The 25065-nt window shown below is 41.5% G+C and overlaps 1 protein-coding gene and 1 long non-coding RNA gene across 4 annotated transcripts in view; both read right to left on the minus strand.

The window, feature by feature from the left end:
- The window catches only part of OSBPL10 (oxysterol binding protein like 10), a 307228-nt gene that overhangs the window by 244039 nt on the left and 38124 nt on the right, over positions 1-25065 (minus strand). The window lies entirely within an intron of this gene.
- LOC141371314 (uncharacterized) overlaps positions 3895-25065 on the minus strand; it is a 50630-nt gene continuing 29459 nt past the window's right edge. The window contains exons 2-3 of the long non-coding RNA XR_012376188.1: positions 5987-6129; positions 3895-4127 (exon numbers count right to left, since the gene is read on the minus strand). This is a non-coding gene — a long non-coding RNA (uncharacterized lncRNA). The remainder of the gene's footprint in view (positions 4128-5986; positions 6130-25065) is intronic.

Raw genomic sequence — 25065 nt, forward strand, 5'->3', positions numbered from 1 at the left:
AGGAAGGAAGGAAGGAAGGAAGGAAGGAAGGAAGGAAGGAAGGAAGGAAGAGAGAGAAAGGAAGGAAGAAAGAAAGAAAGAAAAATGCCCCCAAATGAGAGTTTGCATGGACAAAATGAGGAACAAAAAGGGAGAAAAATTAAACATGAGCCACAATCAGTAAAGTAAGGTCATTAAACTCCCATGGCTTGAGATCAGGTTAGTTACATTTAAAACAATCACCTTCTAATCCTAAAGCACAAATACCTTTAAGAAAGTAAATGAGGGGGCACCTGGGTGGCTCAGTCGGTTAAGCATCAGCCTTCAGCTCAGGTCATGATCCCAGGGTCCTGGGATCGAGCCCCACATCGGGCTCCCTGCTCTGAGGGGAACCTGCTTCTCCCTCTCCCATTCCCCCTGCTTGTGTTCCCTCTCTCGCTGTCAAATAAATAAATAAAATCTTTTAAAAAAAGGAAAGTAAATGAGACTTGCAGATGTTATTTAAAACTCTACAGAAAATGAGCACTTAGGTACTTACAAAACTTTAATTCAAAGGTATTGATTTTTTAAAACAGGCAACACATAACCAAAGCATCCTGTCCATTTGGCATCTATCTTAACCTGCCTGGAAAAAAACCCACTAATTGAGAGTTTCAGGAATGACTCATATAACAAGGTGACTTTTAAAAAGTCTGTCTGCATGCTCCCAGACAATAATTATTATTGTGTGAGCCCCCTCTCTCCACCTCCCAAACACAGAATGCCCAGAATGCACATTTACACCCATTTAACTTCCTCTGGACCAGAAGTTTAACTTGAACCTACCAAAAGGTGCTGACAGATGACAGAAATATAAAAATCACTATCTGATGTTAATCTATTGTCAAGTCTGTGCTTATTAAATATTGGTAGCATTTGATAAAAGAGATGAATTTTTACAACAGCATCACAGAAACACCTAATCCTGCACCATCTCCTTTACCTCTTTACATCCAGCTAGGACTCAAAAGAAATCTTTTAGATGACAGGTCACACCTCATCGCCACAGACACTGAAAAGGCATCTAATAATCCATTCTTGGAAGGAAAAAAAAAAAAGACAAAGACAGAGACAGACACTTTTCTAACATCATAAAATATATGTCAACATAAAAGCAGGCATCACAGTTAACAGAGAAATTCTAGTCAGTACAAAATAAGGATGTAATCTATCACCAATATTTTTTAACATAGATCTGGAGATTCCTGTCAATGTGACAAGCAAGATAAGAAAATTTACTAATACAAAGTTAACATAGAAAACAAGTAGCTTGAAACAGACAAAAATACTCAATTATAAAATATAGAGAGAAGAAAAGACTTCATCATGGCTATGAAATAAAAGTAAAAAATCCAGCAATAAACTTAACAAGAAATATGCAAGACTTATATGAAGAAAATTTTAAAACACTCGAAGGCATCACTAAAAAAGACTTCAATAAAAGCAAGACATACTATGTCTTAGGGATAAATTTCACTTTAGCAAGATGTTAATTCTCCCTATATTAATCTATAAACCCAACAGAATTTCTATAAAAGTACTACAAAATCTTTTGGGGGGTTTTGGCACTAAATGAGCACATTCTAAAATTCATATGAGAAAACCAAAAGAAAAGAAATAAAAATCGGAAAATAGAGGTATGAAGAGATAATAGGCCCATCAAATATTCAAACAAATATATTATAAAGTTACCACAACTGAAACAGTGTAAAATTAATTGGTACATGGCCAGTGGGTCAGATCAGTGAAGAACACAAAGTCCATAAATAAATCCAAATGCATGTAAGAATTTAGGATATCATAGAAGTGGCATCTCAAATTAATGAGGAAAACATGGTTTATTCAATAAGTGATAATGAAGGAGGGACAACCAGGGAACCATTTGAAAAATAAAATAAGGCTGGGGCACCTGGGTGGCTCAGTCGGTCAAGCATCTGGACTCAGCTCAGGTCTTGATCTCAGGGTCCTGGGATCAAGTTCTGCATTGGGGTCCTTGCTCAGCGAGGATTCTGCTTCTCCCTCTCCCTCTGCCCCTTCCCCCGGCTCATGCTCACGCACTCACTCTCTCTCAATTTCTGTCTCAAATAAATAAATCTTTTTTAGAAAAAGAAAAAGAAAAGGAAGCTGGATCCCTATCTCTTACTTCATAAAAATCAGGTTAGACATCAGAATAACACCAGGATAAATTCTAAGTCGATGAAAAATTTAAACATGAAAAAATAAAAGTAACATATCTCATAGGTCCTTCTTTTTTTTAAGATTTTATTTATTTATTTGACAGAGAGGGACACAGCAAGAGAGGGAACACAAGCAGGGGGAGTGGGAGAGGGAGAAGCAGGCTTCCCACTGAACAGGGAGCCTGATGCGGGGCTCGATCCCAGGACCCCAGGATCATGACCTGAGCTGACAGCAGGTGCTTAATGACTGAACCACCCAGGCACCCCTCTCATAGGCCCTTCTAATAAACCTGAAGTGAAGAGGGTCCTCCTAACTGTGGCATAAAGAGTCTGACAAATGCGATTCTAAAAGAAATTAAAATTTCTGCATGAAAAAAACAACACAAACGTGAAAAAATATCTGCAACTCCTATCATATACACAGAACTAATTTTCCTAATATTTAAAGCTCCAACTGAGAAAAGACCAATACTCTAACAGAAAAAGGGTCAAGTAATATGAAGATAGCTCACAGGTAAGGAAACAGAAATGGTTCTTCTATATATGAAAAAAGCTTCACCTTCATTCACGATAAGATAAATGCAGATCACAACTGAACTGAGAAATAATTTTCTAATCTCAGAATGTCAAGAATCCGAAAGCTTGACAACGTACCCACTGGACATACACTCTCATATTCTGCTGATGGAAGTCTGCAATCTTTATGAGGAGCAATTAGGTAATGTATATCAGAATAAAAAATGCACATAACCTCTGACTCAGTATTTCCAGTCTATTTACTCCACAGAAATAGTTACACATGTGAGAAATGAAGTATGTACAGGTATTGCAGTGTATATTCTTTGTAATACCAAAAGACTGGAACTAATCTACATAAGCATCAATAGGGAATGATGAACAAAGTAGAGAATATCCATATAATGTACGTAGCCACAAAAAAAGATGTGGGAGCCTTTTATCTACCACTTTGGAATGATCCTAAAAAATACTGTGAAAATAAAAAAAGTGCTATTGGGTAAAATAAAATATGGGACAAAAGTACCCATACTCACATATCTGCTTATATAAGCATTAACTATCACCGGAAGCATGCACAGAAAATTGGTAACATTGGTGACAATCTCTGGGGAGTGAGACTATAGGACAGATGGAAGAGGGAAACAGTTCCATACCCTTTGGATGTGAATGTAACGACCCATGTGAATGTAATACCTGTAAAAAGTGAACTCAAATTTAAAAATTTTTAAACCTTAGTAAACACCTGAAGTACTCCCCTTCCCCAACTCTCAACTAGTTAGTACGTTCTGACAGTCCTCTTTCCAAAACATGTGTCATTTACCATCTCCTCTCCAACTCTGTGACCATAATCCAGTTCAGTCCTTGGGGTAATGGTCAGGCGCCTCCTAGCTGGTCTCTGCCTTTCCTCTCTCCCGGTTACAGAATGCACCTGACCCCACCTGACCCCACCACCACATCCCTCTCTTTAAGGAGAACAGTGTCAGCTCGATCTGATGAAATCCCTTCCCTATGAATTAATGAAGTCCCTTCTCTACTCATCAAGAGATGCTGACTGCTACAGAAACCTGCACTTCTAACTAGGCATCCAGACCCCAAACTATTTTCCTAGCTCTATTTCCCGAGGGTGTTTTGTGCTCTTTTTTTATCTTTCCAACTACCCTAGAAGTTTCTTAAAGGTTGATTATTGTCTAACCCACCTTTTTATTTTTGAAAACTCTTAGCATGGCATCTTGCACACAGAAGGTACTCAAGAAATGTTCTCTAAGGGGCGCCTGGGTGGCTTGGCCAGTTAAGCGGCCGACTCCTGAGTTCTGCTCAGGTCGTGGTCTCAGGGTCCTGGGATCGAGTCCCGCGTCAGGCTCTCCGCTCAAAGGAGAGCCTGCTTCTCTCTCTCCCTCCGCTTGCCTGTGCTCTCTGTCAAATAAATAAATAAAATCTTTAAAAAGAAACCTTTTAAAGATCTCTTTAAAAGAAAATCTTTAAAACAAAAAAAGAAAGAAATATTCTTTGAATCCATGAACACTCAACAATCAATGTTAAATTAACGGAACTTAAATATCTGATTATCTCATACAAAAAAAAAAAAGAATGAAAATGAATAGCATGGTCTTTCATTCAAGCAGCTTAAGGAAAAAGAAGTTAGTTAAACCAAATACTGTTACTGATGATAAAAGTGTATTCTGAAATAGTCTGCTTCACCAGAGTTTCAGCTCCAAACATGTTCTCATTCCCACCTCCATGCTCATCTCCTAGTCTCCCCACTTAGCTGAGGTACTTTCCTTACTTACCCTCAAGATGACACTGCCTGGAATTCAATATCCCAAGGGACCTGATTTCAAATGGGATACAAATGGCCTAAGTATCTTGGTACCACTTATTCTGATAATGGCCTTAACAATAACAATTTAAGAAAAAAATAACAATGTCAAGAAGTCATACAATTTATTTCATTGATCTGGGCTGCAGCTTCCCCACAACTGAAACTTAATAAACACTTCATCTTGCAAACCCAGAGGAAAATCTGTAGTGTTTTCAATCACATATAATCAAAATAAGTTCAGTCTTTCAAATTCTTGTTTACCACTTTTTCTTCCACCTGAATACTACTATGGGATGTTCCATGCTCTCAATATCATAAAGAGGCTATTTAACATCATTTTGAAGATGTTTAAATCTTTTTCTTTTTATTTATTTATTTATTTTTTTGGTGTCGGCAAAAAGTAGAGAATATGTGTAACAGCTTTCATGAAAACCATATACGAATCTCGGGACGCCTGGGTGGCTCAGTTGGTTAAGCGTCTGCCTTCGGCTCAGGTCATGATCCCAGGGTCCTGGGATCGAGTCCCGCATCAGGCTCCTTGCTTAGCAGGGAACCTGCTTCTCCCTCTGCCTGCCACTCCCCTGCTTGTGTGCTCTCTCTCTGATAAATAAATAAAAATCTTTAAAAAAAAGAAAAAGAAAAGAAAACCATATACGAATCTTTAAAACAGTCACAAAATATTAAGTTTTTTAAATCTGAATAAACACAAAAATATTCTTCCAGGAAATGAGAGGATTATTATTTCTTTTTTTCCCCCAGATTTGTCCCAGAATTACTGCAGGAGCTATACCATAACTGACAACACCAGATCTTTGATTCCTGGATAGGACTTTTAAGGGCCATGCAGACAAATTAAAACATGATTCCTAAGGGTTTCTTTTTTCCTTAAGTTTTTAAAAATTCTTTGTTGTAAAGTTTCATGTCATGAAATCACATTTGGTAGCAAGAAAAGAAAAGGCCCAAACTGACAACTCTACCTCATTCCATCACCTAAGCTAATTGATTTAAGAAGTGACTGGAATGAGTTTTTTAGACGGTTAGCATCTCCAATCATCAATTATCCTTACTTGCAATTTTGATTCTTTTTTTTTTTTAAGTAGGCTCCACGCCCAGCTTGGAGCCCAACACAGGCTCTGAATTCAGAACCCTGAGATCAAGACCTTGATCAAGATCAAGAGTTGGACACGCAACCAACTGAGCCACGCGGGCCCCCCCCATTACTTGCAATTTTGAGATCCATAACAATTAATTGGTAGCACTTAGGGGAAAACTAAATTATATATTATATGTAAGTCACTCAGCATGTCTGGTACATAGTGAGTGCTACATAATGAATGATGGTTGTTCTTATTTGTGAAGAAGTTAAACACTAGATTCAGAAAAAGCGTTTGACAAAATTCAAAATCTACTTATGGTAAAAACTCTCAACAAAGCGGGTATAGAGAGAACGTACCTCAACATAACAAAGTCCATCTATGACAATCCCACAGCTAACATCACAGTCAATCATGGACAGGTAAATCTTTTTCTTTAAGATCAGGAACAAGACAAGAATGCCCGCTCTTGCCATTTTTATTCAACATAGTATTGGAAGTCCTAGTCATAGCAATTAGGCAAGGAAGAGAAATAAAAAAGCATCCAAATGTTAAAAGGAAAAAGTAAATCATCACTATTTGTAGATGACATGATATTATATATAGAAAATCCTTAAGACTTCACCAAACAACTGTTAGAAGTAATAAATGAATTTAGTAAAGTTGCAGGATACAGCGGTGCCTGGGTGGCTCAGATGGTTAAGCATCTGCCTTTGGCTCAGGTCATGATCTCAGGGTCCTGGGATCGAGCCCCTCGTCAGGTTCCCTGTTCAGTGTGAAGTCTGCTTCTCTCTCTCCTACTGCCTCTCCCCCTGCTTGTGCCCTCTCTCTGTGTCAAATAAATAAATAAAACCTTAAAAAAAAAATCTGTTGCAATTTTTTTTAAAGATTTATTTATTTATTTACTTGAGAGAGAGAGAGAGAGAGAGAGAGAGAGAGGGAATACAAGCAGGGGGAGTGGGAGAGGGAGAAGCAGGCTTCCCGCAGAGCAGGGAGCCGGATGCAGAGCTCGATCCCAGGACCCTGGGATCATGACCTGAGCCGAAGGCAGACGCTTAATGACTGAGCCACCCAGGCGCCCTGTTGCAACTCTATAGACTAACAATGAACTATCAGAAAGAGAAATTAAGAAAAAATCCCATTTATAATTATATCAAAAAGAATAAAATACCTAGGAATAAATTTAACCAAAGAGGTGAAAGACCTGTACATTGAAAACTGTAAGACATTGATGAAGGAATATGAAGACAACACCCAAAGCAATCTATAGATTCAATGCAATCCCTATCAAAATTCCAATGGCATTTTTCACAGAAATAGAACAAACAATTCTAAAACCTGTATGGAGCCCCAAGAGACTCTGAATTGCCAAAGCAATCTTGAGAAAGAACAAAAAACCTGGAGACAACATGCTCCCTGATTTCAAAGTATATCACAAAGCTATAGTTATCAAAACAATGTGGTACTGGCATAAAAACAGACATACAGATCCATGGAACAGAACAGAGAGTCGAGAAATAAATCCAAGCATATATAGTCAATTAATTTATGACAAAGGAGCCAAGAACATACAATAGGGAAAGTACAGTCTCTTCAATAAATGGTACTGGGAAAACTGGACAGCCACATGCAAATGAATGAAACTAGACTACTATATTACACCATGCATAAAAATTAATTCAAAATGGATTAAAGACCTGAATGTAAGACCTGAAACCATAAAACCCCTAGAAGAAAACACAGGCAATAAACTCCTTGACATTGGTCTTAGTGATGAGCTTTTGGATATGACACCAAAAGCAAAAGCAACAAAAGCAAAAATAAACAACTCTCAATTCTTCAACCTAAAAAGCTTCTGCACAGCAAAGGAAACCATCAACAAAACAGAAAAGGCAACCTACTGACTGGGAGAAAGTATTTGCAAATCATATATCTGATAAGTGACTAAGATCCAAAATATCTAAAGAATTCACATAACTCAATAGCAAAAAACAATCCAATTAAAAAATGGGCAGAGCATCTGAAAAGACATTTTTCCAAAGAAGACATAGATGGCCAACAGGTACATGAAAAAAATGCTCAACATCATTCATCATCAGGGAAAGGCAAAATCAAAACCACAATGAGATATCACCTCACACCTGTCAGAATGGCTATTACCAAATGAAAGAAGAGAGAGAGAGAGAGAGAGAGAGAGAGAGAGAGAAAGAAAGAAAGAAACAAAGAAACAAAGAAACAAAGAAAGAAACAAAGAAATAAACAAAGAAAGAAACAAAGAAAAAGAAAGGACGGAGGGAGGGAGGGAGGAAGAAGTATTGGCAAGGATGTGGAAAAAAAGGAATCCTTGTTTGTGGCGATGTAAATTGGTGAAGCCATTATAGAAAACAGTTCCCAAAAAACTAAAAATGGAACTATCATATGATCCAGCAATTCCACTTCTGGGTATCTATCCACAGAAAAAGAAAACAATAGCTCAAGAAGATATATGTAACCACATGTTTATTGCAACATTATTTACAATGCCAAGATATAGAAACATTCTAAATGTCCATCGATGAATGAATGAATGAATAGATAAAAAAGATGTGAGGGGCGCCTGGGTGGCTCAGTCATTAGGCCTCTGCCTTCGGCTCAGATCATGATCCCAGGGTCCTGGGATCGAGCCCCACATCAGGCTCCCTGCTCTGTGGGAAGCCTGCTTCTCCCTCTCCCACTCCCCCTGCTTATGTTCCCTCTCTCTCTGTGTCTCTCTCTGTCAAATAAATAAATAAAATCTAAAAAAAAAAAAAAAAGATGAAAAAGATGTGAGATATACGTGTACACACAAACACACACACACACACACACACACACACACACACACACAGGAATATTACTCAGCCATAAAAAAGGATGAAATCTTGCCATTTGCAACAACATGGATTGACCTTGAGATCATTATGCTAAGTGAAGTAAGTCAGACAAAGACAAATACCATATGATCTCACTTATATGTGGGATCTAAAAGCAAAAATAACAAGCTCATAAATACAGGAAACAGACTGGTGGTTGTCAGAGGTGGGGGGATGGGGGGAGTCAAAAGTCACAAACTTACAGTTATAAAATAAGTAAGTCATGATGGTGTAAGGTACAGCATGGTGATTACAGTTAATAATACTGTATTGTATATTAGAAAGTTGCTAAAAGAGCAGATCTTAAAATTCCTCATCACAAGAAAAAAAGATACTTTGTGACTGTGTGTGGTGACAGATGTGAACTAGATTTATTGTGTTGATCATTTCTCAATATATACAAATATTGAATCATTATGTTGTTCACCTGAAACTAATACATTATATGTTAATTATACCTCAATAAGAAAAAACAATGAGTCGGCCTTCCCTAAAGAAACAGAATGGCAATAAAAGAAGGAACTAGGAAAGGAAAAACTATGTACTTAAAACTTGTACTTACATATACCGCTATGGGCAATCTGCATGCGAGTAACTGGAATTGTACCACATAAAGTATTATTATTTCATTTTAGTCAAAAACTATAAACTTCTCTAACTTTTTAGGATGGTGGAAATGCTCTCTCTTATTTGTGGTAGTGCTTTCATAAATCACATACATTTGTCAAAACTCAATCTAACTCTACACATGAAAAGACCAAATTCTATGTATGGCAATAAACCTGAATTTTAAAAACAAACTTTTCTGAAGCCAAATATCCTTCTTTTCCAACAAATATGGTACACTAGGAAAAGTATTCAATTCCAAGCAACTCAAAACAGTTTAAAGATTTTCCTGTATATTGGGCAAACAAGAAGGTACTCCAATTTTACTAATGGAGAAACTGAGGCCAGCTCAGTGAAATGATCTGTGTAACTTCCTATGTTGTGATTGTCAGGTCACCACCGTTGTGAGCTGGGTTCATGGCACAGATCCCCATTGAACCCCACTGTGCTGTCGTTTGCTCAACACCCAGGCATTAAGCAAGTTCCCAGTCCCTTCCACTGCAGAATGAGGAAGTCAGACTCAGGTGCTGAGGTCCCCTTAAACTTTAACATTCTGATTTTATATTCTACTGGAGACTTTAAATATAATTTAAACGTCCTTTAAAAAAACCAAGATTTGAAACTTCTTTAATCAGAGAACCGAGCCTAACACTATTAAAAAAGAAAAAGAAAAAACCCTAGGAAAATCCAATTTACAGAAGAGATAGATAATCATGGGGTGTTCAAAGATTTCCAAATTTACAAAAATCATTCGCACAAAGAGCTTCCCTAGGACATTTAGGTGTTGGTTTACACAACATTAATTTTGAGAAAGGTGGTAAGTGCCACAGTCAAAAATAAAATTACTCAAAAGAAACTAAACATCTTTGATACTGTGATAGAAATAAATGTATCTCTAAGTCAATCAGAGAAAGACATGTATCATATGACCTCACTGATATGAGGAATTCTTAATCTCAGGAAACTGAGTGTTGCTGGAGTGGTGGGGGGTGGGAGGGATGGGGTGGCTGGGTGATAGACATTGGGTAGGGTATGTGCTATGGTGAGCGCTGTGAATTGTGCAAGACTGTTGAATCACAGATCTGTACCTCTGAAACAAATAATGCAATATATGTTAAGAAAAAAAAAGAAGAAGAAGATAGCAGGAGGGGAAGAATGAAGGGGAGTAAATCGGAGGGGGAGACAAACCATGAGACACTATGGACTCTGAAAAACAAACTGAGGGTTCTAGAGGGGTGGGAGTGGGGGGATGGGTTGGCCTGGTGATGGGTATTAAAGAGGGCACATTCTGCGTGGAGCACTGGGTGTTATGCACAAACAATGAATCATGGAACACTACATCAAAAACTAATGATGTAATGTATGGTGATTAACATAACAATAAAAAATTTAAAGAAATAAATGTACCTCTGAGTCAACTCACCTACAAATTCTGAGAACAATTCCACTGGGTAAAGAAGGCCTGAGAATAGGCTAATAAAACCATCTAAAACCATTTAAAAATCTGACATATAAAGTGCTTTGATAAGGGGCATAAAAATTATAAAGTTTTTTTTAGAGAATCAAAAACTTCTCAGATGAGAGGAAAAGGTAAGAATAGAAGAAAAAGACCAAAATTAAAAACTCTAATTCCACAAAGAACACCGGAAAATGTATACTTGCAGAAAAGGGGCTAAATACGCATAACTAGCTTTCTAACCATATTTTTTTACAGCATCATTTCCCAAAGGGTCTTCTACAGAGTCTCCAAAACAGAACAAGTTTCCACGGTTAAAACCAGTTCCATTACTGCTGACCACATTCGCCCCGGATGAATTAGGATTACACTCAGCTGCATGGAACAGAAACTCAACTATAAGGGTTTCAGCAAATCGGGCTTTATATGTATCTATGAGAACAAAGTCCAAAGGTGAAGAGTTCAAGGCTGGTAGAGTAGCTTCCTGAGGCCATCAAGAACTCCTTCAATCTTTCTGATCAGCAAATCCTAGTAGGCGGCTTTTGTTTTCGTGGTGCAAGTTGGCTACGGCTCCTGCGGGCAGGAGAAAGGTGGGCACTCGCAAAGATGTGTGCCAACCTCCTTAGATCCTGTTTATCAAGAAACCAGTACCTTTCCCAGAAGCCCCCACTCCACAGAGACTTGAACTTCTTAACTTACTGGCCAGAACTGGGTCACGTCTAGTGGCAAAGCAGCCTGGGGAGGTGAGAACTTTCAACTAAGGACATTGCCACCTAGAGGAATATCAGAATTCCAAAAAGAAACGAGGGACTGAGTGTTTGTTTAGCAATTTAAAAGGTCCTTTCTACTTACCATAGAAAGCCAAGAATGCCTATTTGATTTTAAGGGCTCTGAGACACTGTAAAGAAACCTGTCTTCCTTTTTTAAACCACAGTACTTCTCAAACTTACTTGAACACCAAATGCCTTATTTCCTTTGAATGGCCTGTTGAGACACCATTTGGTGCAACACATCTTGGGAAATACCGCTTTGGGAACTAAAAGAAAGCGGGGGGGGGGGGGGGGGTCTACTCTTATAAAAGAGTCTGTTCTCATACTTAGAAACGTAAAAGGAAGAGTTTGCCTTTAAACCGAGAGTTCTGGAAACAGAATGACTGAAGTGATAACAGAATTCTACAATCAGGATCTGATGTGTTTTCACTCTCTCTTGTAAAGTCACAATTCCAGTGAGAAAGAGCTTCTCCCGTTCCCCTGCCTTCAGAGGGTGGGCCACACCTCATTTCCTCCCCTTCCATTCACCCCTTCTCAACTCCCCAAACTGTCACTTCCTTATGTAACTTCCCTGCATTCTCACATCTCAGGCTGGCCTTTCAACGTCCATGCCAGAGTGGCTCCAAAGAATCCCTCAGCTTTCTTCTCCCATTTTCTTGTCTTACCACCAAAACACTTAGGGGTTTAGCATTTATCTGAACCAACCTTTCCTGTATATTTATTTCCTACTCAATCTTTTCCACCACCATTCTTTGATACTTTGTGGAGGCTGGTGTTAATCAAACACTGCTATAAATGCTGGTATTACTTCCAAGGGAAAATGTCCATATTCTTAGAAATAAAGCAGAAAAAAAAAAAACAATCAAAACATCATTTTTCGTTTTGATACTAAAGTGCTTGAAAGAAAAGCCATTCATCATATCCAGTTCCATTAAAATATTCATTTCTTTTCATTCAATTTGATAGTTTAAAAAAAAAGGAGGAGGTAGGCTACATTTTTCACATCTCCCAACACCATCCATTACCACAGTGTACATAGAGATTACTTTGCCAAAAAATCCAATGCATCGCTTTTTCTGGAAGGGAAGTGAGAAAATGTCATCTTTTATTTCCTGAAGGAAAAAAAAATTAAATAGGTCAAATATATAAAACTTTCATGAAAAAAGGCAACACTTCATTTAAGCCATTAAAGGGAAATGTGTTTAAACTCCCCAGTGGAATTCCACACTCTCTAACAGGAAAGGATTATTCACTGCTGTCTTGCAAGAACCAGACACGGCTTATCACACCACTTCATGAAGACAATGAATGGAACTGGACCCCACAGGGTCTCTTACCCTTCTGTTTTCTAGAACCCAGGGGGGAAAAAAAAAAGCAATTGAGAACATTCGCTCCTCCAGTAGACAGGCCTCTAGAAAGTCGAAGGACCACATAACATTCAGATGCCATAAAGAGCCTTTTCGTGCCATGGCCTGGCTAAAGGGATTGCCCATCCTCTTTAGAGGCTGTCATCACTCACGAAAGAGAAGGCACGGCCAGCTCACTCCAAGTCAGAAATCTGGACAGTATCACTTCAGGTCCAGCAGGACCCTTCCCAAATTGATTCCAGGAAGAAGACTGGATACTCCCAACCACCAGGGAAGCACTCCCTCTGATCATGCCTCTCAGCCTCACCCCACGCTTAGTCCCCCACGACCCCAGGCATCCTTTCCTATGATTTGACACCCACAGCCCCATCCTCCCACGCCACCTTTTGACCACACCCCTTAAAGCCACCTCTCACCCCAACCTCTCTTCCTCTCTTGGCTGACACTGGAACGTTTGGTGGAAAACCCACTGCAGCCTCTTCTTATTCCCCAAAGCCAAAATAACCGTCCTCCACCCCCGGGCACAACTTCCATCTACAGCTATGCATCATTAGAGAATTCCTTGAAGACCGCATGGAATGGCTCAGTCTTCCTTGAGACACCAAGTGCAACGGTCATTCTGAATGGGCTTCGAATTCGCCGAGCACACTTGCTCGGTCAGTGCCTTGTCCTCATTCTGTCACCTCCTTCTCTGCATTACTGCCTCCCTCTCAAAGATCCACCCTGGACTTTCCCATCACCACTCAGAACTGCTCCACATCTGACAGTTCCCCCAGACATCTCACCCCACTGTCCTTTCATTCTCTATCAACTCCCTCCCCCTCAGCCCTCTCTCATAGCTTCTCCCCCTACACCCACTCTCCCAGCTCCCTTTTGGCTCCATTTTGCCAATCCTTTTATTTTCTACTTCTCTGACCAGCTTCTGTCTTCACCTCCTTTTTCCTGCCTCCTACATCCGTCGCCCGCCTGGCCAATGAGCGCAACCCCCCTGCACTCTCGTGTACACCCACCTGGCCAAATCCCAGCCCCAGATCCCTCTACCCATCTCCTTCCCGGTTTCTCTCTCCAGGATGCTCAGCACTACAGAGAAAAACACACATCCACCAAAGCTGTCTTAACAGATTCACGGTCTCCATCCTCAAGCGGCCCTCAGAGCCCCACAGCAATCCCCCGAGTCTCCTCAAAGGCTATTTCAAACCTCCTCCTCCATTTTACCTGAGCTTCAGAGACCATCGCCTCCATCTCTCCCCACTGCACCCTCAGAAAATGGCCTCACCTCTTACTTCACAGAGAAAGAAGCAAGAATACATTCAACTTCCTGCTCACCCCCAAACGCACCTGCATCTGTATTCTCCCTCCTACCTCCTACCTCCAACCAACATGCACCCCTGCTCAGGACTCTCCTGACTTCCCAGGCACCAGCTCCACTCATTAATTCTCTCCTACACCCTCACACTTTCCTCCCTACCAGTTCCTCCCATCATCATTTTAACATGCCAATGCTCTACCATCTTGGAAAAAAAAAACCCTGCTTCAAACCTCCCGCTCTGTTATCCTTTTCTTCACAGACAAGCAAGCTCTCTCCCATCTTCACTCCCTACTCTACTAACTTTGGGCTCCTTCCCCCCACCCCCAGAGAAATTCCCCTAGCCACAGGCACCAGCAAGGTCCTAGCTGCCAAACTCCACACACATATTTGACCATGCTTCACTTGCTCCTCTGGAATATCATCCCTCAGCTTCCTATGACCACAGACACTCCTGGTTTTCCTTGTATCTGCCTAGTCAATCTTTTCCCCCCGCCATATATCCCTGCTTTCAAACTGTATGTATTCAACTTAAATCAGGAAATCAACTTAGAGCAGGGTTTCTCAACCATGGCATTACTGACATTTGGGGCTGCATAATTCTCTGTTGTGGGGGGTTGTCCTGTGCTATCCAGACTGTTTAGCAGCATCCCTGGTGTCTACTCACTAGATGCCAGTCGTGACAATCAAAAATGTCTCCAGACATCATCCAATTGGCATCACTCCTGGTTGAGAACCACTGACTTATAAGATCACAACCAATATATTTTTTTTTAATGAAATGAAATAAAATAGAAACTACCAGGGTGTACCTTCTAAGATAAAGATCTTTCATGAAACTTATGTTTCTGTGTCTTGTTTGTATTTGTATACATGTATACATGTGGAATATAAAATATTTCTTTCTGTGGGTCAGAATCAAGACTTTAAAATTCACTGTCTTACATGTTAGCATCCCCAAGACTCTGTTCTGTCCCTTTTTAAATCATTCAGCAAGGGGCGCCTGGGTGTCTCGGTCGTTGAGCGTCTGCCTTCGGCTCAGGTCATGTTCCCAGGGTCCTGGGATCGAGCCCCGCATCGGGCTCCCCACTCCCCCTGCTTGTGTTCCCTCTCTCGCTGTGTCTCTCTCTGTCAAATAAATAAATAAAATCTTTAAAAATAAATAAATAAATAAATCTTTCAGCAATGCAAAAATGCATAGACACACAATGGACACTTATGAACTCAGCACCTGCTCAAGAAAACAAAGCATTATCAACCAGATGCAAGACCCCCAGGTCGCCACCCCTCCCCCATACTCCCGGAAACCACAACTCTATTTTGGCATTTTCCAACTATTTCTACTATGTTTGGATATGGGTCCTTAGGCAATATACACAGTACAATTTTGCTCAGTCTAAAATGTTTTAAAAGAGCACCATGTCATACATACTTTTCTGCAACTTGCGTTTTTTCTTCGTATTATGTTTGAGAGATTCATCCATGTTGGTATGTGCTGTTCAAACACATTCATTTTCACTGCTGTATAGTATTCTGCTGAATGCCGATACCACAATTTATTCATTGATTCCTTCTTCAGCTGATGAACACTTGGGCTGTCTCCATATTCATGGGCATATCAGCAATGCTACTCTAATCCTCTGTGTGCATATATCCTAGGGCAAATGTGTGACAAATCTACTTGGATACATGCTCAGGAGTAGAATTACTAACCCCCTCTAGAGAATGTTCATCATTATTATTGCCTAAAACAAATTGTGTATAGATTCTATAGAGGTTGAACTTGTCTGTACACTCATCATACTGATATTTAGTAGTTCTTCAGTATACTCTGAAATCAAACGCTGCCTCGATCATGTGCCGTAAATATCTTTGCCCAGTCTGTGGGTCTTCCTCCCCTCCTTGGTGATCTTCTCCCCTTCCATGGCCTCTGTTACCTTCTCCATGGTGATCACTCACTGCCTGCTCCGTACCTACAAACCAGATCTCTTTTCTGGCTTCCAGATCTCTGGGGCCAATTGCCTCCCAGCCGTCTTTCCTGCCTGCAAGTATCTCAAACTCAACTGTCCCAAACTACATCTGTTATCAACCCGTCCCCCACCCAAAACCTGGACCTCCTGCATTCCCTGGCTCAGAGAAAATCACCACCATTCATTCTCACATCCAGTGATCCTTTTCTTCTCTTGTTTCAAACCTGTCCATCACCTAGTCTTGTCAATTCAACTTTCGCATTACAGGGATATTTTTTTCATTGCTATCCACCTCCAGTATGAAATTACCTTATTTCTGAACACCATCTCTGAGCTGGACTGTATGCCATGGGCTCCTTGTTCCCAGCCTTTAGACTTCAATCTGTTCTTTAAAAAACATCCAGCCCTAGGGGTGCCTGGGTGGCTCAGTTGGTTGAGCCTCAGACTCTTGATTTCTGGCTCAGGTCATGAACTCAGGGTCGTGGGATCAAGCCCCACGACGGGCTCCGCACTTAGCACAGAGTCTGCTCGAGATTGTCTCTTTCCCTCTGCCCCTCCCTCTGCATACATACATAAAATCCCTAAAAAAAAAAAAAACAGCCAGCCCTAGTAATCCCACTATTATTTACCCGAGAGAAATGAAAATAGACATCTACAAAAAAAAGACTTGTATAAGAATGTGTATAGCACCTTTATTCATCAAAGTCAAAAACTAAAAGCAACCCAAATGTCCACCAACAGAAAATGGATGAACAACTATGATTATTCCATAAAATGGAACACCCCTCAGCCATAAAAAGGAGCTACTACTTATAAATTCAATGACGTGGATGAGTTTCAAACTCTGCTGACTAAAAGAAGCCAGACAAAACAGAGCACCTGGTGCGAGACACCATTTACGTGAGATCTAAGAAAGACATAACTGGAGATAGAAGTCAGAAGGTGGACTTCGGGAGGTGGGTGTTGGATGGTTGAATGGAAAGGGACATGAGGGAATTTTCTGGGGTAGTGGAGATGTCATTTTTTTAAAGATTTTTAAATTTTATTTATTTTAAAGGAAGAGTGTGCAAGCAGGGGGAGGGGCAGAAGGGGGAAAGTATCTCAAGCCAACTCTGTGCTGAGCAGGAAGCCCGATACAGGGATTTGATCCCATGACCCCAACATCATGACCCAGGCCAAAATCAAGAGTTGGATCCAACTGACTGAGCCACCCAGGAGCCCTGGTAATGGAGATGTTCTATATCTGGTTTGGGGTGGTGGTGAAATGAGTGTATACACTGATCAAAACTCATCAACCAAACTGGCCATTGACTAAGATCTGGCCATTTTACTGTATGTGATTATATCTCAAATAGTTATATTGATCTACTTATTTATGTTTAAAGCCAACTAGAATAAACTTGCTAAAATTAAAATCTGACCAAGTTACTTCCCTGCTTAAATTTTTTTTCTGAGAGCCTCAATGACTTTGTGACAAAGGCCACTGAAATGTCCTATCTACTTACCCTCCAACGCCCACTCTTATCCTTCTTCCCGCACCTTTCTCAGGGGCTACGCTGCTCTCACACTGAAGTTCTTGTATTTTCCAGAGCAGATGATGTCCTCATTCACCTCTGGCCCCCTGTGATTAACCCTGATGTGGCCAACTCCTCCTGTCTTTCAAGACTCAGTGTGGATATCACTTCCTCCAGGAAGTCTTCCCAATCCCCCCAACACTGGATTAGGGATCTCCCCTGGGTTCCTGAAACATCCTGTGCTTATTGATACCACAACCTCCTTTACTGGAAATGTACTTGTCCATCTGCTCCAGCAGAACATAAACTCCATGAGGACAGGGCCAACTGCTGGATGTGCCCAGAGTTGAGGATGGCATGTATTCAATTAATGTTTGTTCAATGGGTGAATGAAATATTCAGAAACTATTTTCTCCTCAAGCTAAACACAGAAGGATAGAAACTTGCAATATCAATATTTAAGGAAAAATAACTTCAAAAGAGAAAAAGGTAAATATTTTATAGTTAATACTTCAGTAACCACATGAACACAGGAAATTATATTGTATTAAGATCTGCTGCAAACAAAAAGGAAAAAAAAAAGTAAGACAGATTCGGCTAACTCTTACTCCAAAAGTGAAGATAAAAGGAAATTGGAAGTCATCTTGGGTAAATAAATAAATCTCAGGAAAGGCACACTGAGCAAAGGGAAGACTTTTTGATGAATATGAAAGTGGTCACTTCTTCAGTTGATTTTAGGGCAGCTGAGAGTTAGTCCAACAAACCTCTCAGAACTGTGTAAATTCCAACAGAAGCAGCAAGGAGCCAGCAATGATCTGGAACGGTTCCAAGAGTTCAAAAGCATCAGGTCTAGACACCTCAAATTCCCCTGAGAGGGATGTGGCAGCCTGCCTATGACCAAGATCCCTGCTGACCCCAATTTCTTACTTTCCATCATCATTTTTTGGATGGATCACTAAGAAGTTAACTTTAAGAGAAGCAGTGTCAGCCACCATCTTTCACATCTCAGAGGGGCACCGCCTGTCCTTTGTAAGAGAAAGAAATGGACTAGTGTTAAATGGCAAGTGAAATGAATTCCTTAAATATCAGGAAGCAGAGACTACAAGTAAAGCTCTTCCTTTAGCACTTCTTGCTGCCAAATGAATTCCCAAAGCAAAAAAGTGCTGGCTGTATTTATTCAAGTGCTATCTGATTTGCCAGAATACTTCTGAATATTCCAGAACTATTATCAGCTGCTGCTTACCAGCAAGGCTTCTCTTTCTTCCTCCTCCTCCCAGTCAAGATCTCAATGTATGTATGGTCCAATATTAAAAGTGACACATTTCCCCTTATAATTTCTTTTAAACCCTCCTAGATGTCTCTGCCTCCTTATTAAGCCCCCTGGCTCCATTATCAATATCTGAGTGTGGCATCCAAAATCTTCAAAACAACACACTTACAGGGTAGACCTATTTGTGGGGTAAAACTGAAAGGCAAAAATGGAGACAAATGAACCAAAAAGTGGCCACCACCGGCATTCCAAACAAACACGTACTGTGTCACATAGTATCGAAAAGCAAATACACATTACAACTGGCTAACCCAATTTTGTTGTTTCAATTTTTTTTATTGTGATTACATACATGTAACAAAATTTGCCATTTAACTCTTTTTAGGTGTACATTTAGGGGAAATTAGTTACATTCACAATGTTGTACAACCATCATTACTATCTACTTCCGAAACTTTTTTTATCATCTCAAACAGAAACTCTATAACCATTAGCAGTAATCCTCATACCCCCCTGTTCCGAGGCCCTGGAAGCCTCTAGTCCCGTTTCTGCCTCTATGAATTTCATCTAACTGCAGTCATGATACTTGTCTTTTGTGCCTGGCTTATTTGACTCAGCAGAGTGTTTCCAAGATTCACCCATGATGTAGCCTGTGTCAGAACTTCATTCCTTTTTGTGGTAAACAATACTGTATTGTATGGGATACACCATATTCTGTTCATCCATTCATCAGTGGATGGACACTTGGGTTCCTTTCCACTTCGAAGCTCTTGTGAACACGAGCATACCAAGGTCTGAACACCCATGTTCAATTCTTTTGAGTTTACACCTAGGAATGGAATTGCTGGATCATGTAACAGACCATTTTTGATGAAGTCCATTTAGTAGTTTAAAAGGAAAAAAAAAGCTTAATATTTTTCCTGATTACAAAAGTATTGCATGTTCATTATGGAAAATCTGAAAAATAATTATACCACCCAAAGAAAAACACTGTTAGTATTTTGGAATAGTCCCTTAAAATCTTACTGTCTAGTTACATGCATACACAGAGTCAGACACACATGGTTATTTTACCCAAAACCAGCTTTTTTTCACTTAACATTATATCAAGAGCATTAATTCCACTGTCATTAAATGTTCTTCAGACACATCACTTAAGGGGCGCCTGGGTGGGTTAGTCAGGTAAGCATCTGCTTTCACTCAGGTCATGATCTCAGGGTCCTGGGGAGTCTGCTTCTCCCTCTGCTTCTGCCTCTCCCCCCTGCTCATTCTCTCTCTCTGTTTCAAATAAATAATAATCTTTTTTAAAAAGAAGAAACATCATTTAATATCAGAATAATATTTCATCAGGTGGGCATAGCTTAACTTTCCTAACCTTCCCCCCATTTAGGCTATTCTCTCATTTTCATGATCATAAATAACACCTCAGTGAATATCTTCCTGCCTTGTTTCTCGTGCACTTCTCTGATTGCTGTCTTAAGTATATTAAGAGCAGAATCAAGTAGAATCACCAGGTCAAATAATATGAACATTCTTAAAGCTGTAGGTAAAGATTATCCATCTGTCTTCCATAAAAGTCATATGAATCTGCATTCCTACCAGCAATGTTAAACAGCTTTTAATATAAAATAAATAAATAAAAATATTTCACATTAATAAAAATATTATTTAAAATAAAAATAAAATAATATTTTAAAAACTGCTTCTAAACTGGTAAGACTATATGGTAACAATTTTCTTTCCTATTAAAGGATGTGACCAGACTGAATGATCTTAGGCATCTATGAAAATAACTTTACAAATGGCAGTCCTTATTTTAAATTAACAAACCTATTAAAGCATCCCTATTTTCACATACAGATATGTGGAAAGATTTATATAAAACTATCACCTTCCTGATGGCTGCCCTTACTCCCAAAACGCCCCCCACCCCGGTCCTTTTCACTCAAGCCTGATGAGACTAAGAGGCACACCAATGTCTAGAACATATTTACTTAGGAAAGATCCAGTACTTGGGTTTTAGTAGAAAGCGCAGGTCCACCTCTACCCCTTGACCAACAAACACATCAAAGAACCAAACGGTGATTTAAAAAAAAAAAAAATCCCACTTGGAACACTGACTTGTTCCTTGGAGACATCACCCCACCCCCTTCCCCTAGCCAATCTGGTTGCTTTACATGAAAACAGGGAACAAGCCACACTAACAAAGGAGACTCAGGAGTCACTTCAGGAGGAGGAGACTCCCCAAATTTCCCTCCCTCACCAGCCAAGGAGGTGTCAAATTCCCACCACAGGACTTCTGGTCCAACAGGACAGTCCCCAACCACAAGCACCAACAAACATGGGACCTCAGAGTCACCACAGACCCTCAGGGGACACCATCTGGACCACAGCCTCCAAATGATGGTCAGCGGAAGACACAGGACCCAGCTTTCAAGGCCATTAGTCCATGGGGCTTGACCAGAACAGGATTTTGTTTTTTGTTTTTATTTTGGGATGGTTTTTGTTTTGTTTTGCCTTTTGTTTGTTTTGAATTAGTTGCCATTCTTTAAAAAAAAAAACACACAAGAGAGCTTCTCATAAAAATCCATATCTCTGGTTCCTCTTGAACGATCTGAGGATCTCACCACTGGGCTCTCGTTCACCAACCACACGGCAACAACAGGCCAGAGCTGAGAAGCAGCTGCCTGTCACGTGCCACGTGTTCCGGTCTCCACAGTCCCAACCTCTCAAATGCTCAGGCCATAGAGCCGGAGACAGCAGCCCTTGGCCACTGAGCCCACGGTGTGTCCAACACCCTTGTTTCTGCCAGGGCCGGGGCCCTGCAAAGCATTTGAGCTTGTGATCCTTGGACCGATAGGAATAATGGGTTAAGAACATAAATATGGTTATTTTTCAAATGTCTGCAGGTCCTGCTGTGACTAATAAAACTGAAATTACTTGGAAGCATCACTCAATTCACACTTGCCACCAGGGATTTCCTGACACAACCGATGCTATTAAGTACTATTAAATGGAGGGTGGGGACTCAAAACTTTTATTTTACTCACGACAAAAAAATATGAGAAAGCTTTCCATTAAGAATTTTTTCAATTTTTTAGTTTGTTTTTGTTTTTACTTCCTGCCTACCCTGTACAAAACATCAGGCTTCCTACTCTTGATGCTGCCTTGGCCACCGCGGGTGGGTGGAGGGAGCTGCTGGGTGGTTCGGTGCAGTGACATAGGCCGGGCCAGGTACAGTGGTAACAGCACCTGCCCGGCAGCGGCACCCTGGCCCTTAGGAGGTGACACTGGAAGTCTCTGTCAAAGGACAGGGCCTCTGCCTGGTTGAGGGGAGGGACAGGAAGCAAGGTACCAGTCGAGGCGTGACAGTGGGGCTCAACACTGGGCACCATTTTAGTATAGAACCAAATCCAGATTTGGTTCCGAGGTCCCGGGAGATCACCTAAGAGCTTTAAGGAGCACATATACTTTGAGAAGCTCACCACGGATGGCACTGAAGATGGTCAAGAAGAGGAAGATCCAGGCTCAGGGAGGGGAGTCCAGGCCAGGGCTGGGGCCATCTGGCCAAAGGCAGAAGGCAGGGAAGGCAGTCACAGTGAGACACTCAAGAGAGAATGAGACAACAGGAATTGGAATGAGTCAGAATTTCTGGCTCCAGCAACTGGGTGGACGTCAGAGTCAGGGAGCCAAGACGAGAAACACAGGAGGGAGAACAACAGCGGAGGGGTGAGGGTGAACGGGCAAGACAGACCAGGACTCCAAATGCCAAGTGTTGCAGGTGTGGATCTAGACATGGCCTAGACCAACTTTCCCACTTCCACCTGTGGATCCAGGCCATCCACGAGCACGTGGCTCAGCACCAAAGCTTGAGGCACCTTCCTCCACCCAACTCACCTGCCAAGGGCAGCATCATCAGCATCACTGAGAGTGAGAAACTGAATGCTGTCTTCCTCACAAAGGCAGAAGCATGTTTGTTTGTTTGTAAGTCATCTCTACCCGCCATGTGGGGCTCGAACTCACGACCTCAAGATCCAGAGTCACATGCTCCACTGCCTGAGCCAGCCAGGCGCCCACTTCCTGCTTGTGGGCAGTTGTCCATGTTCCCACTGCCAGACCCCGCACCCACACCAGAAGTCCCCTCCCGGACCCTCTCCACCTCTGCACAAGCCACCTTCCCTCGCTCGGCGATTCTTTTGCAAACACTCCCCGTCCTAGAAGCAGGCCACGGAGTTAGGAGATATGGCGGGAGTCTTAATTAAGACAAACAATATGTAAAGCAGCCCTCAGAAGAACCCAGCAGGGCAGGGATGATTCGTAGGCAAACACTCCACATACTGAGCAAAGTGTGATGCACCAGAGGAGAGAAACAGAATGTCTTGTGTCATGTTCCCTAGAAGAGCCCGATGTGGGGTTTCCTTGCAAATGAGTGCTTGAGGGAGTGCACTCAGGAGAACCTTGTAAGCAAGTGAGGGAAGCTACATAAGAAGGGAAAAGATGATGGGGCGCCTGGGTGGCTCAGTCGGTTAAGCAGCTACCTTCGGCTCAGGTCATGATCCCAGGGTCCTGGGATCGAGCCCCGCATCAGGCTCCTTGCCCAGCAGAGAGCCTGCTTCTCCCTCTCCCTCTGCCTGCCTCTCCGCCTACTTGTGCTCTCTATCTCTCTGTCAGATAAATAAAATCAAAAGAAGAAAGAAAGAAAGAAAGGAAGGAAGGAAGGAAGGAAGGAAGGAAGGAAGGAAGGAAGGAAGGAAAAGATGGGGGTTGTATGGATCCCACAGAGCGCTCTATAATAGACTTTGTGCAGCCCCGAGGCAAAGGGCTGGGTTGTACCTCCTGATCATTGACATCAATGATGTCAGTCACTGGGTCCGGGCCACCCCAGGGTGGAGAATGAGATCCTACCACCCAGTCATCTCTGGGCTAGCAGGCTCCTATCTGGCAAGACAGAGTCGTCCAGTGAAGTATCCACGTGTGAGCTATTAGCAACGAAGTCTGCAGTAGCTGAGGGCTGGGTGCGGTGGCCCGGGAAAGGGCCATCCAGACAGGGCACCAACAACATCTGTACAGTATCCATTCTGGAAGTGCATGAGAGCACCATGCAGGTAGGGAAAGAGAGGGGGTCTTTCTTCATTAAGAATCTTTCCGTCTTTTCACCTCCCTGGAAACTGTCCAGGAGATTAAAAAACTCACCTCCACCAGGTAGTTGAGCACCTTGGAAAAGCCTCAGGCCTGGAGTGTAACTTCATCACCCAGCTGAAGGCTTACCTCCCAGGCACTGGGTTTATTGTTCCCCGCTATGCAGAGCAGCAAGCAGTTCCTCCTGCCTTCTGTGCAGGAGCCCACTAGCCATAGAGTGAGCCCCCGTAACTGCACTTGAGCAATAAATGGGCAGTCATCCTCAGCCATAGAACTGACAGCATCCCTCCAATTTTTATGAGGCTTTTTATGCTCACTTTATAAAGTTTCATGTTTTACTTTCCAGATTTCATTGTGTGTTTCCAATGTGCCCCAGGAGTGTAGCTAAAGAGTTTTAATTTTCCAAGAAGTATTTCTCTGCCTCTCCTTTCCACTACAGCATGGCTAAGAAATTGGAAAAGGCCCCCCAAAGCAAGTTTTCTGTGCAGCATATACAATCTGGCCCAAAACGTTCAAGCAGGAATTAACTTAAGGAAGTTCTTCCTTAAGAAGGTGTAAGAGCTGAAGTCCACCACCTCTCTTCATGTATTTAGAAGATACATCTATGGTGATACAGAGCTGAATAAGCAAATTCCAAAGTAACAAGATTAACCTTGTAATAAAAAGCTATCTGCTTATTCAGGGCAGAGGGAGAACGTCTTTGGTAAGATGCCAGAGAAATTCTGAACCACCAACCAGGTCCAAAAGGAAATAAGTGCTCAAATCAATTAACTCATTATGATTTGCTCTTTGATTAAACTCACAGATGAAGCTTCTGACAACACTAGGGTGTGTGGGGGTGGGGGGGGCTGCTCCAGGTTGGTTCCTTAATCAATGCAAACCTGCCTTGACTATCATTCTTAAAATGGACACACTAATGATTTTGGGAAGAAAAGCACCAATCGGGGCACCTGCCTGGCTCAGTCGGTAGAGTGTGTGACTCTTGGTCCCAGGGTTGTAGGTTTGAGCCCCACGCTGGGTGTAGAGATTACTTAAAAATAAAAATCTTGAAAGAAAGGAAAGGAAGGAAAGGAAGGAAAGGAAGGAAGGAAAGGAAGGAAGGAAGGAAGGAAGGAAGGAAGGAAGGAAGGAAGGAAGGAAGGAAGGAAG

Source organism: Callorhinus ursinus, unplaced genomic scaffold (genome assembly GCF_003265705.2).
Source record: "Callorhinus ursinus isolate GAN/ISIS: 27379988/994484 unplaced genomic scaffold, GSC_fseal_2.0 scaffold1, whole genome shotgun sequence".
NCBI classification, from domain to species: Eukaryota; Metazoa; Chordata; class Mammalia; order Carnivora; family Otariidae; genus Callorhinus; species Callorhinus ursinus.